The 14,509-nt window shown below is 36.9% G+C and overlaps 1 protein-coding gene across 7 annotated transcripts in view; it reads right to left on the bottom strand.

The window, feature by feature from the left end:
- pam (peptidylglycine alpha-amidating monooxygenase) overlaps positions 1–13,346 on the bottom strand; it is a 122,974-nt gene extending 109,628 nt beyond the window's left edge. For 3 of the 7 annotated variants that reach the window (XM_088629990.1, XM_088629991.1, XM_088629989.1), the window contains exon 1: positions 13,135–13,345. The gene's annotated coding sequence lies outside the window, so the exon portion shown is untranslated. Of the gene's footprint in view, positions 1–13,134 lie in introns of all 7 variants that reach the window. The other 4 variants (XM_088629996.1, XM_088629997.1, XM_088629995.1 and 1 more) reach the window with 3 other exon arrangements.
- Positions 13,347–14,509: the final 1,163 nt, after the last annotated feature.

The following is a 14,509-nucleotide window of genomic DNA, read 5'->3' as shown; positions in this document are numbered from 1 at the left end:
GAATATATCATAACCACCTTAGCAAGGAAAAAATAAGCAATTAGTTTATTGATATTAATGTATTTTAACTTCTCAAATAAGCTGCAAAAAAGGAGAATTGCTGAGAATATATCACAACACATTTACAGTATCAGATATCCTCCCTGCAGTAAAACACTGGTAAAAAATACATCCCATACTGCATTCTTTTTTTTGTGATTAATAAAAGTCCAGTAAAACCATTGTACGTACAGTATAAGGGGAGGCTTTTTACGCCTACTCTACTCTGTTGCAATGAATGATTAAAACGGTTTTAGTTCCTTGGTCTTAGATTAATTTTGAAAAGCAGTTCTGAACAAATTATTTTAACAGTGTTGCTGGGTTACATCAACGTAAGATTACCAAGTTTAATTTGTTTCATATTACAAGTCATTATGCAAGTGGATCCCTAGACGTATAGGGATACTGGCTAAAGTGAAATACATTTTTATTTTTTTTACTTTAGTAAGGCAGTGAGCACAAGTAACCTTTGTGGTCAAGGTTAAGTAATAACCTCAAAGACCATTATACACAGAGCTGATGAAATGCTCTGGAAATATACAGCAGCACTTTTATTTGGTTGTCATGTGGTACAGTGTTACAGTCCAAATGAATCATGACAGGGGTTATTAGGCTCATTTTAAGTTTGCATTGATGTCACAAACAAAATAAACCACACTGTTAATGTGTCCTTAATTATTAGTGTCACTGGTAAGGAAGAGGTCTGAAAAAAGAACCACTTAGAAGAAAAAGACCTTCTTCCCCTCACCTGGTCTACTTTGTATTGATCTTAGTATAAAAGATAACCGCATGAATATGTATTCCTTAAAAGACAGCTAGACTACACTTCTTTGTCTTTTTTATTTTTTAATCTAAAACCGCACAACTCACTTTGTCTCTCTGGACAGGTACAGTAAATATTTGTGACCCATCATGACTAGGTAGACAAATCATTTATACGGCGATGCGGTGTATCACACAGAATGATACAAGGAATAAATCAGCAGACAGCCTTTCAACTGTATGGCACTGACACATGCAAAAGTGCAATGGCAATCTTTTCACAATCGCATTTATCTTCTGCAGTTAATTGAGAATGCTTGTAATGTTGCTGAACAGTTAAACACAGTGTTTACAGTAACTGTCTCTTACTGAGAATTCACCAGAGACACACAAGACTCCAGTCTACAAAACGTTTTGGTACTTTACCTTCCTTCTTTTACTACAAAGCATACAATATATTTACACTCTTTAAATAGCTCTGTTTGTTGAAAAGTCTTTTCGTTGGCTGTGTGTAAAGAAAACTAACAGATAAAGTGTCTAAAAAATGTGTTGCTTTCTGGCATTTGTCTAAAAAGACAAGACAAAGGTGGTCATCTCTTGCTTTGATAGAAAGAAAAATCTCTTTAAAAATAATTCCACTACACAGGTAATAAACCCAAGAAATGCTGCAAATGGGAAATGTACAAAACATTTTAAAAATAAGTAACATAGATTCATTCTTTAGATATTTTTTTAAGAAGACATTGTACTTTGGGTTTACAAAAAGCAAAATACCTACCTCATTTCAGGAGCTGAAATCCTGAATAAAATAAAACATACTGGCAAAGATTCTGCCATACCAAAATGCTTGGAGGCTCACTACAGAAGCATTCTTTAAACAACCTGCTCTAAGTGCTGTGTAATTTAATAAAAATGTTGAAGAATCCGATTTTGGAAAGCTAAAGGCTACTAAATTATTCCATTACAAAAACATGGTGAAATAACAGGACCAGAAATTAAATTTAAACTGAAGAGATCATAAAACTGTGTTGCGATCATCCAACATAAACAAAAGCAAGAATAATTCGTTACCAGCCTGCCTCAACAATGTATGGAAACAATAATAAAGATTTCAGTTTGCTCAAAAAGATAATAAGTCCTCCTTTTCTATATTATGAGCTCAACACGTCAACAATATGTTCTCCTTTCCCATATTATGTACTCTGTGTTAGAGTCAGGGATCAGCAATGTACAGCACACATTTCATGAGCGTCATGTGCGATAAAAGTATAATTAGCAGCAAAAGGAGCAAGTAAAATAAATAACCATAAAAACGATGCTTGACTGCTCTGTCAATTTCTAAATGATGCTCCCCAATTAAATGAATAGGTTTGAATTGTTTTTGCACCTTCACTTTCATGTGGATAAAATGGTTGGTCCGAGGAAAGAAAAGATACAAGGTCACCCTCTTCTGCCCTCTTGGTGAGATGAATATAAATTTGTTCAACGTAACGAGATAAGTTCTGTTGGTGCTCTGTGTTTGTACAAGTGGTGTTGCGCGTCAAGTGTCGACATTTTCAGACAAAGGACGAGGCAGACAAGGCTGAGTGAATTAAATGGGCCATAGTGAGGTATGGAAAGTCATGCCATTTCTTTACCAGCTCCTGTGTCAGGAAAAATCAAGCCACAGAACAAAGGCAAAATAAAAAAAATGTTTGTAAAACATTGATAGCTATTTAGAGATGGAAGAATATATAAAATATATTTAAATATATACAGTATTTACAAACTATTTACAGATGGGAAATGTACAAAAGGGGACTTTTGTACAGATTTTTTTGTCACCAATATTGGTTTACTCCATATTGGTACAATCATCTCCAGAATAAGTAACAGTAATAACAGTAACAAACAACAGAGCAGTGGGGAATTTTCCTGTCACTCAATCTGCCTGGGCAGTTTTAAACTCTGCTTGAAGTGATGGACACTCCGCTTCACAGCAATGTCTGCTGCCCTAGCCAAGGGAAGGTTTTGGCATGCTTTGTGAACTGTCTTGATGCAACCAAAACCTTTTTATCCAAAGAAGGTTAAAACTCTCCCAACCTGCCTGATGAAAAATAGGTTACCCGCCTAATATTTCTACCTGACATCACTGAATGAAGTCTGTGTAGGTTGCAGACCAGACTGTTTGGAAAAGTGGAAGGCAATTCTTGTGAAACTTGACACTTTTGTCTCAGGACATCGACACCTCAACGTTCCGACATCTTAAGGAACTGTCAAAACATTACACCGACAATGTTGCCGAGACTGGAATCCGCAGAAGCATACATCAGAAGTTTCTGTCAGATTTCAGGATTTACAACTTTGATATCAGCAACGTGGATTTGACAGTGTTTCAGTGGATAGGTTTTGAGGATTTCAAAAATACAGCTCACTGAATCACAATGCACAAAACTAAACCTGGATCTCAAGGTTTAAAGATCTGCAGCTCAGACTTGAGGCAACCAAGACTGCATCGTAATAAGTAAGAAGTTGCATTTGGACCTACATACCTCTATAAACAAGTACATTTCCCTTATGCCAGTTTTTTCCCTTCTGGAGGTGGTTAAGAACTGAACACTCAAAGGCTTGTGTGCTGCTTAATAAAGTATCAAACTACAAGCCTGAGACTGAAGAACTCAGCAAATGAAAGGATCTCACTAAATGGTATGATATGCATCTTAATTTAATAAAGCATTTTAATTAATCAAAACTGTCATTGACATTAACTGGCACACAGTTCTGTAAAAAGAAGTTAACTCTTGGCAGGCCACCTCTGAAAGGTTACTGACTTCTGGTCTGGTGTACCCCATAATGTTGTAGTACTACAGTATGTGTCTTGTGCTTTTTCCTAATTTAAAATCATATTCCTTTAAATTTATATTGTATGTACATAAATCATTTTTTCTGACTCTGGAAACACACCATGAAAAACATTGTCTATATCCCTTGTGACTATAAATATGCGTAAAAGCAAAGAGTGTGAAATGAAAAGTATGGGCTGTATAGCATGAGATAGAAAGATGGATTTGAGGACAATCATTTTTCGTAACCTTCCATTTTAAGAAAAACTGCAGCTAAGTGACACTCTTCAACTCTGCAAGTATGTCTCTTATTTCACAGAGTTTACATTCATACATAGTTTTCCAAAAACTATAAACTACAAAAACTACTTTATTCTTGCAGGAATTCCCCTTACAAAGAAAATGGGTAACTTAAAAACCTATTTCTTTTATTTGAGTAGAGCAGAGTAGTTTATTGCCATATGTACACCTACATTAGAATTCTTAATTGCGCTGATCTCTCTGGACATACACAGTACAACAGACAACACTGCACAATGTAGACAACAGGAACAATAAATATGTTGTGGAAAAATAAATAAATATGCAGTAGTGAGACCGAGAAAAAAAAAAGGGTAGACTATGTGCAGAGTGCAGATGTGTATTGAGTCTGAGACCCTGCAGTTTGTGCAGTATGAGGATGCATACTGCAGTGGGACAGAAGCTGCTCTTGAGTCAGTGGTCCTTGCTTTAATAGTGTGGTACCGCTTGCCAGAGCGCAGGGGGGAGAACAGTTTGTGGCTGGGATGGTTGGGATCCTGAATGGTGGATTGGGCTAAATTGCGACAGCGGATGGTGTGGATCTCACCATTGATGGTAAATCACATCCTGTAATCCTCTGTGCCATTGCCACAACCTTTTGTAGCGCATCTCTGTCATGCTTTGTAGTTTTGCTGTACCACACTAGTGAGGACACTTTCTATGGTGCTGTGGTAAAAGTTAACTGCTTCCCTGTAAAGCATTTCTTTAAGCACCGTAGAAAGTGCTAGTGCTGTTGTTAGGGCTGGGCAATAATTCGATAACGATAATTATAATTATATAATTTTCCGCGATATAATTTTAACAAAAGTTCGATATATATGTTTATGCTTTGCGCATACTGCGCGAGGGAGCGTGCTTGTTGCAGCCCGGGCAGCTAACGTGGTGTTGTTTACCCACATGTTAGTGGCTGACAGGATTGTAGTTAGAGTGGAGAAATGAGCGACACTGAAGCAAATGTAGTGCTGCCAACGACCAGCTCGAAGGAAGATGACATCGTCGACAGAAAAGGTCATTCAACTTCGGTAATTTGGAGATATTTTGGCTTTTTACGATCAGACATAAAACAGAGCACTTTAAACTGAGCCATCTTCTATGTGTGTTTTATCACACTGCAGTATTTAATTTTTCTATTAAGATATTTATTTTGTAAATTTTACTCATGCATATTTTGACATAAAAAAGACTTGAATTCTCTCTACCTCAGATTTGTTTAATGTTTCTGCTGTTTGGCAAGTGTTTGTTGTGTTCTTAAAATAAAGAGTTGTTTAATTTACCAATTAACTGTCTGGTTTCTTCAACTTTCACTCAGGAGAAAAAATCTGCCTTTAAACTTGAAAGAAATAATGATTTGACATTTATCGTGATAATTATCGATATCGACTGATATGAAAATTTTTATTGTGATAATGTTTTTGGCAATATCGCCCAGCCCTAGCTGTTGTGCCTTTTTCAGACTTGCTGCAGTGTTACGAGTCCAAGCCAGGTTGGTGGAGATCTGCAGGCCGAGGAACCTTAAGCAGCTGACAGTTTCCTTATAATTATAATTCTGCATCAATGAAATATCCAAACTACCTGCCTACAACAACCCTTAAATTGCCCACACAAAATACAGCAGAGAAGATCAAACCTGTTTTTAGAAACACGTATCATGCCCTTAATAATTTTTAGTGTTTGATCTAAAATTAAAAATCCAGACTCCCCTCATCTTCACTGTCTAGTACTGAAAAAGAACCACTTCCAGCACTGTAATTATCCATTACTCACACTTCACTACATAAAAAGGCACAAGCATCATACAAACCTGTTTTTTTTTCAAATAAAAGCATCTAAATAAAATATTTCTCATGTCTGTTGTGCATAAAATGTACCAGATTATAACACATCTAAAAAAATCTCAATACATTCCAAACATTTCTACAACCTTCTGAATACAATATTTTTACACACAAAATTAATATAATGTTCAAGACCTGAGGATCATGTATTAGAATGCTCTAAACTTTCAGTGAAACATTTTCATAAATGTGTTTTTAAAGGCTCTGTTAGGTATACAGTATCTAAGAGTTGTATCATTCTAATCCCTGACCTGGTTAACAATCTGAAGCTAACCAAGTGTGGTTGCCGCTGGAATTCATGGAATTAACCAGAAGGTACCACTCTATCTTCTAAATTAGAAATTCCAAACCAATGTCTCAATATGTGTTCTTAGATGTGCTCAAAGATAGTGGAGCTTTCAAACTGCTTACATTAAGAGTATTTTGAGACTAGCTGTTAGTATATCCTCCAATCCCTCACATGTTCTCCATGAATAATAACAACTGATGCCTTCAAACAGATGTTTTACAGTCCCTCAATGCAGATGTAATAATAATAATAATAATAATTATTGCTTACACTTATATAGCGCTTTTTCTGGACACTCCACTCAAAGCGCTTTACAGGTAATGGGGACTCCCCTCCGCCACCACCAATGTGCAGCATCCACCTGGATGATGCGACGGCAGCCATAGTGCGCCAGAATGCTCACCACACATCAGCTATCAGTGGGGAGGAGAGCAGAGTAATGAAGCCAATTCACAGAGGGGGATTGTTAGGAGGCCATGATTGATAACAGCCGATGGGGAAATTTGGCCAGGATGCCGGGGTTACACCCCTACTCTTTTCGAGAAACACCCTGGGATTTTTAATGACCACAGAGAGTCAGGACCTCGGTTTTACGTCTCATCCGAAGGACGGCGCCTGTTTACAGTATAGTGTCCCCGTCACTACACTGGGGCATTAGGACCCACATGAGCCGCAGGGTGAGCGCCCCCTGCTGGCCCCCCTAACACCTCTTCCAGCAGCAACCTTAGTTTTTTTCCCAGGAGGTCTCCCATCCAGGTACTGACCAGGCTCACACCTGCTTAGCTTCAGTGGGTTGCCAGTTGTGAGTTGCAGGGTGATATGGCTGCTGGCAAATAAAATGAGGAATTAATTTATCCCACATTCAATCAAACTACTCAATAAATGAGGTCATAATAAAGCAGTATTGGTTTTAGACAAGTACAATTAGTGGTTATGTACCTGCGCTTAGGGTGATTGTGGGACAGTAAATTTACAGGTTCTGATAAACTGTGTGGACTCCTGTAGGAGTGCCTGAGTAAGGTAACCTGAGTGAACAAATAACATTTTTTTTACTAATTTCATGTATTTAATGAGCAAAGTTATCCAACACCAACTGGCACTGTGTGAAAAAGTAATTGCCCCATAGTTAAATCAACTCAATTAAAGTGAGAGTCATCTGATTGAATACAGCCAGGCTTGATTATAGCCAGCCCTGCTCAATATAAACCTCACTTATTTTGACCCCTTACCATCAGAGTCAAGTTGCCAGCACAAAGATTCAACAAGCACAGTATGCCACGATCAAAGGAAATTCCTGAAGAGATCAGAAAAAAAGTTGTTGGTACCTATCAGTGTGGAAAGGGTTACAAAGCCATTTCTAAGGCTCTGGGAATCCACTGAACCACAGTGAGGGCCATCATCTCCAAATGGAGAACACCTGGAACAGCAGTGAATCTTCCCAGGAGTGGCCAGCCTGCCAAAATGTCTCCAAAGGCAAGCATAAAATCATCCAGGAATTTACAAAGGATCCTAAAAAAACATCCAAAGAACTGTTGGCTTCTTTTGCCTCAGCTAAGGTCAGTGTTCTTGACTCTGCAATTAGAAGAGACTGGGCAAAAATGGGCTTCATGGGAGAGTAGCAAGGCAGAAACCACTGCTAACCAAGAAGAACATAAATGCTCATTTCTCATTTGCCACGAAGCACCTGGATCATCCCCAAGGCTTCAGGAGAATGTTTTATGGACAGATGAGTCAAAAGTGGAACTTTTCAGACGACATGGGTCCCATTATGTCTGGCGTAAAGCAAACACAGCACTCCACAGTAAGAACATCATAGCAACAGTCAAACATGGTGGTGGTAGTGTGATGGTGTGGGGATGCTTTGCTGCGTCAGGACCTTGATGACTCGCCATAATTGAAGGAACCATGAATTCTGCTCTGTATCAAAAATTCTTAAGGAGTATGTCCGGACAATCGTCCATGAGCTGAAGATGAAACACAGTTGGGTCGTGCAGCAAGACCATGATCCAAAACACAAAATCAAGTCCACATCGGAATGGCTGAAAAGAAGCAAAATTAATGTTTTGGGGTGGCCTAGTTAAATTCCAGACCTAAACCCAATAGAGATGCTGTGTCAGGACCTGAAATGAGCAGTTCATACTCGAAGATCTACCACTGTTTCTGAATTAAAGCAGTTCTGTGAGGAAGAGTGGGCTACAATTGCTCCACGGCAATGTGAAAGAATAATAGGAAGTGCTTGGTTGCAGTTATTGCAGCTAAAGGTGGCGCAATTACTTTTTCACACAGGGGATATGGGTGTTGGATAACTTTGTTTATTAAATAAAATAAATAATAATAAAAAAGTGTTGTTTGTTCACTTAGGTTCCCTTTATCTAATACTAGATTTTCACTAAAGATATGAAAACATCCATTGTGACAAATATGCAAAAATAGAGGAAATCAGGCAAATACTTTTTCACGGCACTGTTTGTGTGTGTGTAAAACATAGCTGTTTAGATACAAACAAAATTCAGAGAAATCCGATTAGAATTAATATGGTGACAGGGGACACTATGATGCAGGGGTTTCAGTCCTTCAGAGTTTCACAATCTAGCCTACAGAACCTAAATATAACTCCCAGTTGAACAAGTCATATCTCACCTCTCCCCCTGATCTTCTGTGTAGTGGACTAGTGTCAGGCGTGGAAATAGGCAGGAATGCATGAGAATGTTGTTCCCAAAGTGCAAATATTAAGGGGGAATAAAATTTCCAGGGCGATCAAAATTCTCTTAAATACTGCAAGGCAGTCATTTCGGATCCAACGCAAGAGACTAAGTAACTGTGCTGTCGAAACCTTGTGGCTTCGTATATATGCTTGCAGGTGGCTCATAAAAAGATTCAGTCACTCAACACAGTAGCCATAGGACTGCTTAGCCTCAAAACAATGTTAATTGACTCGACTGCATGTCGTTTTCGTGGTTACCCGTTGTATACACAATACACATGCTTCAACCTCAACATCGATAGGATGTTTTTTTATTACACATATCGCCTATGTCACCACAATGCATGATTGCATATTGAACTCTTAATAAAACCTGCATAGTGGCTTAGCATCATGAATGAACAGCACTAAATATAAAGAATTATCATTAGAGTATCAAATGAGATTCTTCAAAGATATCCTACTTTCCATTCTTAGACATTCAAAGAAAAAATGAAAAACCTAAATTATTTTGATCATTCTAAAACTGTCATGTTTGACTAGCTCCCAGATAATTCTAGATATTAAAATTAACATTGCTATGAAAATACCTGCGTACATATATTTTTTAAATGTTCCTAAGAAAAGTAATTGGAATTTCATTATTTATAAAGGTAACTGATAGGATTTCTTTATTAATGTCAAGTAAACCAATCTCAAATATTACATTAATATTTTAGTGGAATATTACTTACTACTCATAGTATTAGGTGTACATAATAAACAAATATTGTTTTATTAGGCACAGCACATTAACACCAATGCCTTCAGGATTATTTACTAAATATACAGAGATATTGCAAATATGAATTTTATACTGGCTTAAATACAGTTTAAGAAATACAGTATGTGAAATATTGTGCAATGATTTTTAAGTACAAATATATTAGTTATTATTATCTATATATATATGCTGCGGTATAAATGTATTTTATTGTTGTTATTTTACAATTGGTATGAGATCATTTTAAATGCAAATAAATATATGCTGAATGATTTTAAAGACATATTGGATAATACTCAGCGTAAACAGTATTTTGAGTATATACAGTCAAAACCACTTAATATCAACAAAATGTTGTGCCACGTGCTGTAAAGTCTAGAACAGCACAGGCCACTGAGGAATACAGAATGCATCCTAAAGCACAGTGTGAAATCGCTTTCAAGAAAGCTAAAAACAGCAAGCCCTAGTTTAACCAGACCTAGCTTTCAGCCAACCAGAGAAGACAGTACTAATAAACAAAAAAGTCACCTACATTATGTAGAACACATTTTTATAACGCAAGAAGAAATTATATTCTTTGGCCTTTTATGGATTTTACGCTATGCTATTGAATGTTGCCATGCTCAAAAACAATGTGACTGAAATCACGCTTGATATAATAGTTTAGTTTTTCAGGTCATACGTTTTTTTTAGGGCACACGTGTAAGAAACAACTAAATTAAAGGTTTTAAAAGTACTTTTCTGTGACCATTTTAGCTATAATGTTGCTGTATTGCAGGACTGAATTAGAAATTAGCTAACCAGTCCTTCCACTTGAACAATCACTGACTCAGGAGCGGGCAATTAAACCTTCCCTATTTGACTGAGAGTCCACCGAGTGATGAGTCCTTGCACATTTCTGTTGTTTCTGTTGTATTTATATCACGTTCAGCTAATTGTGTTAAGTGTTCAGGTAACTGGATGAATGTTGAGCCGCAGTTACAATAAAACATCTGTTGTATTTTTGAGTATAAATAATGCATGCAGTTGCAAGTATAAAGCATCTAAGCATCTCCAGTTTTGTCCACACCTATTAAATAACTCATAGATTTCTTGCTGTTAACTTTTGAATCGTATTTAAAGTTGAATGCAGTTCTTAAACTTGAGTTCTGAACCCAAAATGTTTTGGATCAGCACCACGGACAGAACCTGCTAATACAGGACAGACCTCCACCCTTCCATGCACTAACCACCAAACCTTAACTACACTACAAATATAGTAATTAATATTTTCTGTAAACTTTTCAAGGAAAAAAAAACCAAACACCTACAATTTTTTTTTAACATAACAAACATCTCAGGCACTCGATAATTTCAGGGTTTTAGGTTTTCACTTGCTGTTCTGAGCACGTTAGGTTTACAGCTAGTTTGGTGATCGATGGTTTTCTTCTTCTGTCCCAGTTTCTGTTTGTGTTGGGAGTGCAGAAGGTGCCATTAGCGGTGGCAAGAGATCGTGTTGTGCTGTTTTGCCCCTGATGGCAGACTGTTAACTGAGTGACAAGTGAGAGACATGCGCTTATTAAAGATGAAATATAGGCATAATAAGAGAGTATATTGGAGCAGTAAAACAGCACAGAGTGAGCTTTAGAGAAAGGAGAAACATATCTCCTATCCCCACAGGCTTTCTGAAACAAAATACCTCTGCATCTTCGGGTAACCTATTCCGCTCTGCAAATCTTCTTGCTGTGATAGCATACCTAGTTAAAAATACCTTTCATCATCCAGTACCTTGCACCTGACAGTTTTCCAGCCAACAGTCCCCAGAACATCTGTGATGCTACGTCTATCTTCGCATCCTCACATTTTGTGTCCATATGGACAAAGGCACCATTCTAAATACATATATCAGCAGCCTTTATTAATAATTCCCAAGATCATTACATGCTGAGCTGTCCTCATCTATTTCCTCCTGACGATTGCTGACTTGTACCTTACCATCTTAAAGGAGGTCTTCCTCTTGGTCATTCTGGGATCTGCACCCCCCATTTCCTTGATCCAGCCATGACTTTCTGATACTGGATTTATAAGTTAATTTATAAGCCCCGTTGCACACTATAAAGGGCCAATCTTTTTTTGTGCATTGGCAAACTAACCCTTACTTTGTTCCTGCCTCACTGTAGACAAAACACAGCATACTGACAACTTCTCTTTATGTCACTGAGCACTAAAAAGTTAAATAATTGTATATTTCTGTCTTAAAAAAGAAAAGGCGTTTCCTTTGTACTTCCTGACGTTTTTATTGTCAGCTTAGTTTGCGTTTTATGCGATTTAGCGATTAATTTTATCCAGGTTCTTCGAGCGACGACTCACACAGTTTACCGGTTTCTCAAAGCTCATTTATGTAGCGATATCCGATGTCTAACTGAAACTGGTTAGAAAAAAAAATCCGTATTATTAAGCCATTAGTTATTTTCCCTTACAGGTGTTATCATTCTCCTGTCTTGGGCACTTTTGTTTCAGTGTATCATTTTCAGTAACATTAGACCCAGTTCCATACAAACTATGTTAGCGCCTTTTTTTTGTGAAGCCGAATGCTGAATATACGACATTTTCCGTATTATCTTGTAACCACAATACAGTATATTGCTTACTACACTGTGACTCCCTTTTTAAAACGTTTATACTACTAGACACAGGTTTTTAACGAAAACAAAAGACGCAGACAATCAGGTGCCGGCTTGTTCTGGTTAACTGCAGCCTAGTGATGAAGAGTCATATACACATAGGCAGAAAAAAAAAGATAACACCCAACAATAAAAATGGCAATAAAACTCACTTTCACAAGAAAACGTGAAATCCGAATCCCAGAAAAAGGGTAGAAACAAATTAAAACCAGTGGTGTAAATCCCAATTAGTCTCTACAGTATATATATTGTTTTCAAGTGGGCATGTATGAACACGAATGTAAAACGAATGTATGAACTTATTTTAAACAATCCAGTTTTCCTTCATTCGTTAGATTCTATGCTGACATTAATACAACTCCTACTGTACTTAGTGATTCTACGAAGCAAAAATACACTGAATCGTTTCCCAAGAATGACGTTTAAAAACCCACCGTAAGCCCAAAATGAAGCCAACGTTATGGACCAGAAGAGCCGCTAGATATCTGTGTTTATGCCCCCATCGGACACCAAACAAAAGAGTAAGACTATAAATCGGGACGCGTCCAAGTCCAATACTGTGCCGAGCCCGGTCGTTCGCAGAGCAGAAACCGAGAAACTACTGCGCACTTCTCTTCACTTCCACGTAAGTGGTCTCAAACGAAAGTACCGCAGACAGAACAGTCAAGGATCCGAACATATTATATGCTGCAACAACTACGTTAATATACTTTATAAGTCAAATTTAATGTCTATTCCTGAAAATGTTCAAAGGTGATTCTCTTATATGAACAGGCACGAACACTAACGTGAAAACTGTCTTGGCGCTGATAGCATAAAGAAACTTTTTCAATCCGCCGGACACACACCAAAGATTTTAAATAAGTATTTAACTGTAACAATATGTTTAATCAGATATTCTCTACGCTGCTTTTGAACCAAAAAAAAGTGTTTTCGTTTGATCAATATTTAACTTACCGTCGTTTGTTTTTCCTTTCGTTTTTTCAATGCGCTCTAACCTCAGTAAATCCCTTTAAGTTAGATTACAGTACCTTTTCCTTTTCCAGTTTTTCGTCTCCGCGAAATAGACCAACCTAATCGTTCATAGACTTGAGTCGATGGAAATAAATTGAACACCGAGTCATCGATTATGAGCGACTGTGGAGGCACGTACTGTGCTTGTGTGCATGTTCCAGTAATACATTTCGCAATAATAATATTAGTGTTCAGAGCCAAACTCCTGACAGAGCAAACAACGGAGAGAAAATAGCGTCTCTTTTTAAAGTGCAGTTTCGTTTGGATTTAATTTGCATTTCGTACTAGAATGCCATTCAAGTTAACTTAAACAGTAGATAAAACTTGTTTTGTTAAAGGTTTATTTCCCGGAATAATGAATTGTAGAAAGGTAATAAGAGATAAATGGCTCGTTTTCCTCAATAAAACATGCACGATTAAGTTTAGATCAGTATTTTGCCACCTTTTATTGAAAAACTATGTTTTCATTTAAAAAGCAAGAAATAATACAAAATACCTCTACTAGCACTACCAAACAAGTGCCACCAAACAAGATTAATTGGAGTAAAATACACATGAATTCCAAAAACCTTAAAGAGACTATGTATTGTCATTTTACATTTTCATTACATTCATTACATTACATTTTCAAAGTTTAATCCAAAAGGAATACCATAGATAATGGTTAAGCAGTCCCATTTAAAAATAAAAAAATAAATCAGTTATTTGAGATTCTTTAAGTACCAATTTAGCCCATTACAAAACCCAGGTTTATTATCAAATTAAAGCTGGATCAGGCCTTTTCTAGCTGTATTCTGATTAACATATTTAAAACCTTTTAAAAAAATGTTTAGATGGTGAAAATGAGTGGCAGGTAACTGTAACCTTTGATCACAAATAGAAGATGTTGACACTTTACAGCCCTATTTATACCCTTTCAACTAAGAAAATTACATTTATTTTAATAAGTATTACCAGAATTCATAAACTTCAAGTTATCATATTTCTTTAAAAAGCAATTTGTGTCAGAAACGGAGCAAAATCACAGCATTTTCAGATTAAAACTGCAAGAACCCAATGGGCCTCCAAGATCCATGAAGAGAATTATTAACATAAGAAGAGCTGACAGAAACCAAAGTAAGATAGACTGGCTGAGAAAAAAATAAAAATGACTCATGGATCTTTCCATGAGAAATTCTATTTCCATGTACTGTACATGTGATGTTAGTATTTTCTTTTCTTCCTCTTCAGCTTCTTCTTCTAAGCATGCACTGTAGCTCCTAGAAAATATACTGTATACTACTTTAATTATGTTGTTGTTATCTAGCTACCCTTTGAA

This window comes from Lepisosteus platostomus, chromosome 4, assembly GCF_059453375.1.
Source record: "Lepisosteus platostomus isolate fLepPlt1 chromosome 4, fLepPlt1.hap1, whole genome shotgun sequence".
NCBI classification, from domain to species: domain Eukaryota; kingdom Metazoa; phylum Chordata; class Actinopteri; order Semionotiformes; family Lepisosteidae; genus Lepisosteus; species Lepisosteus platostomus.
The sequence above is the reverse complement of the archived record's forward strand: the minus strand, read 5'-3'. Positions and strand labels throughout refer to the sequence as shown.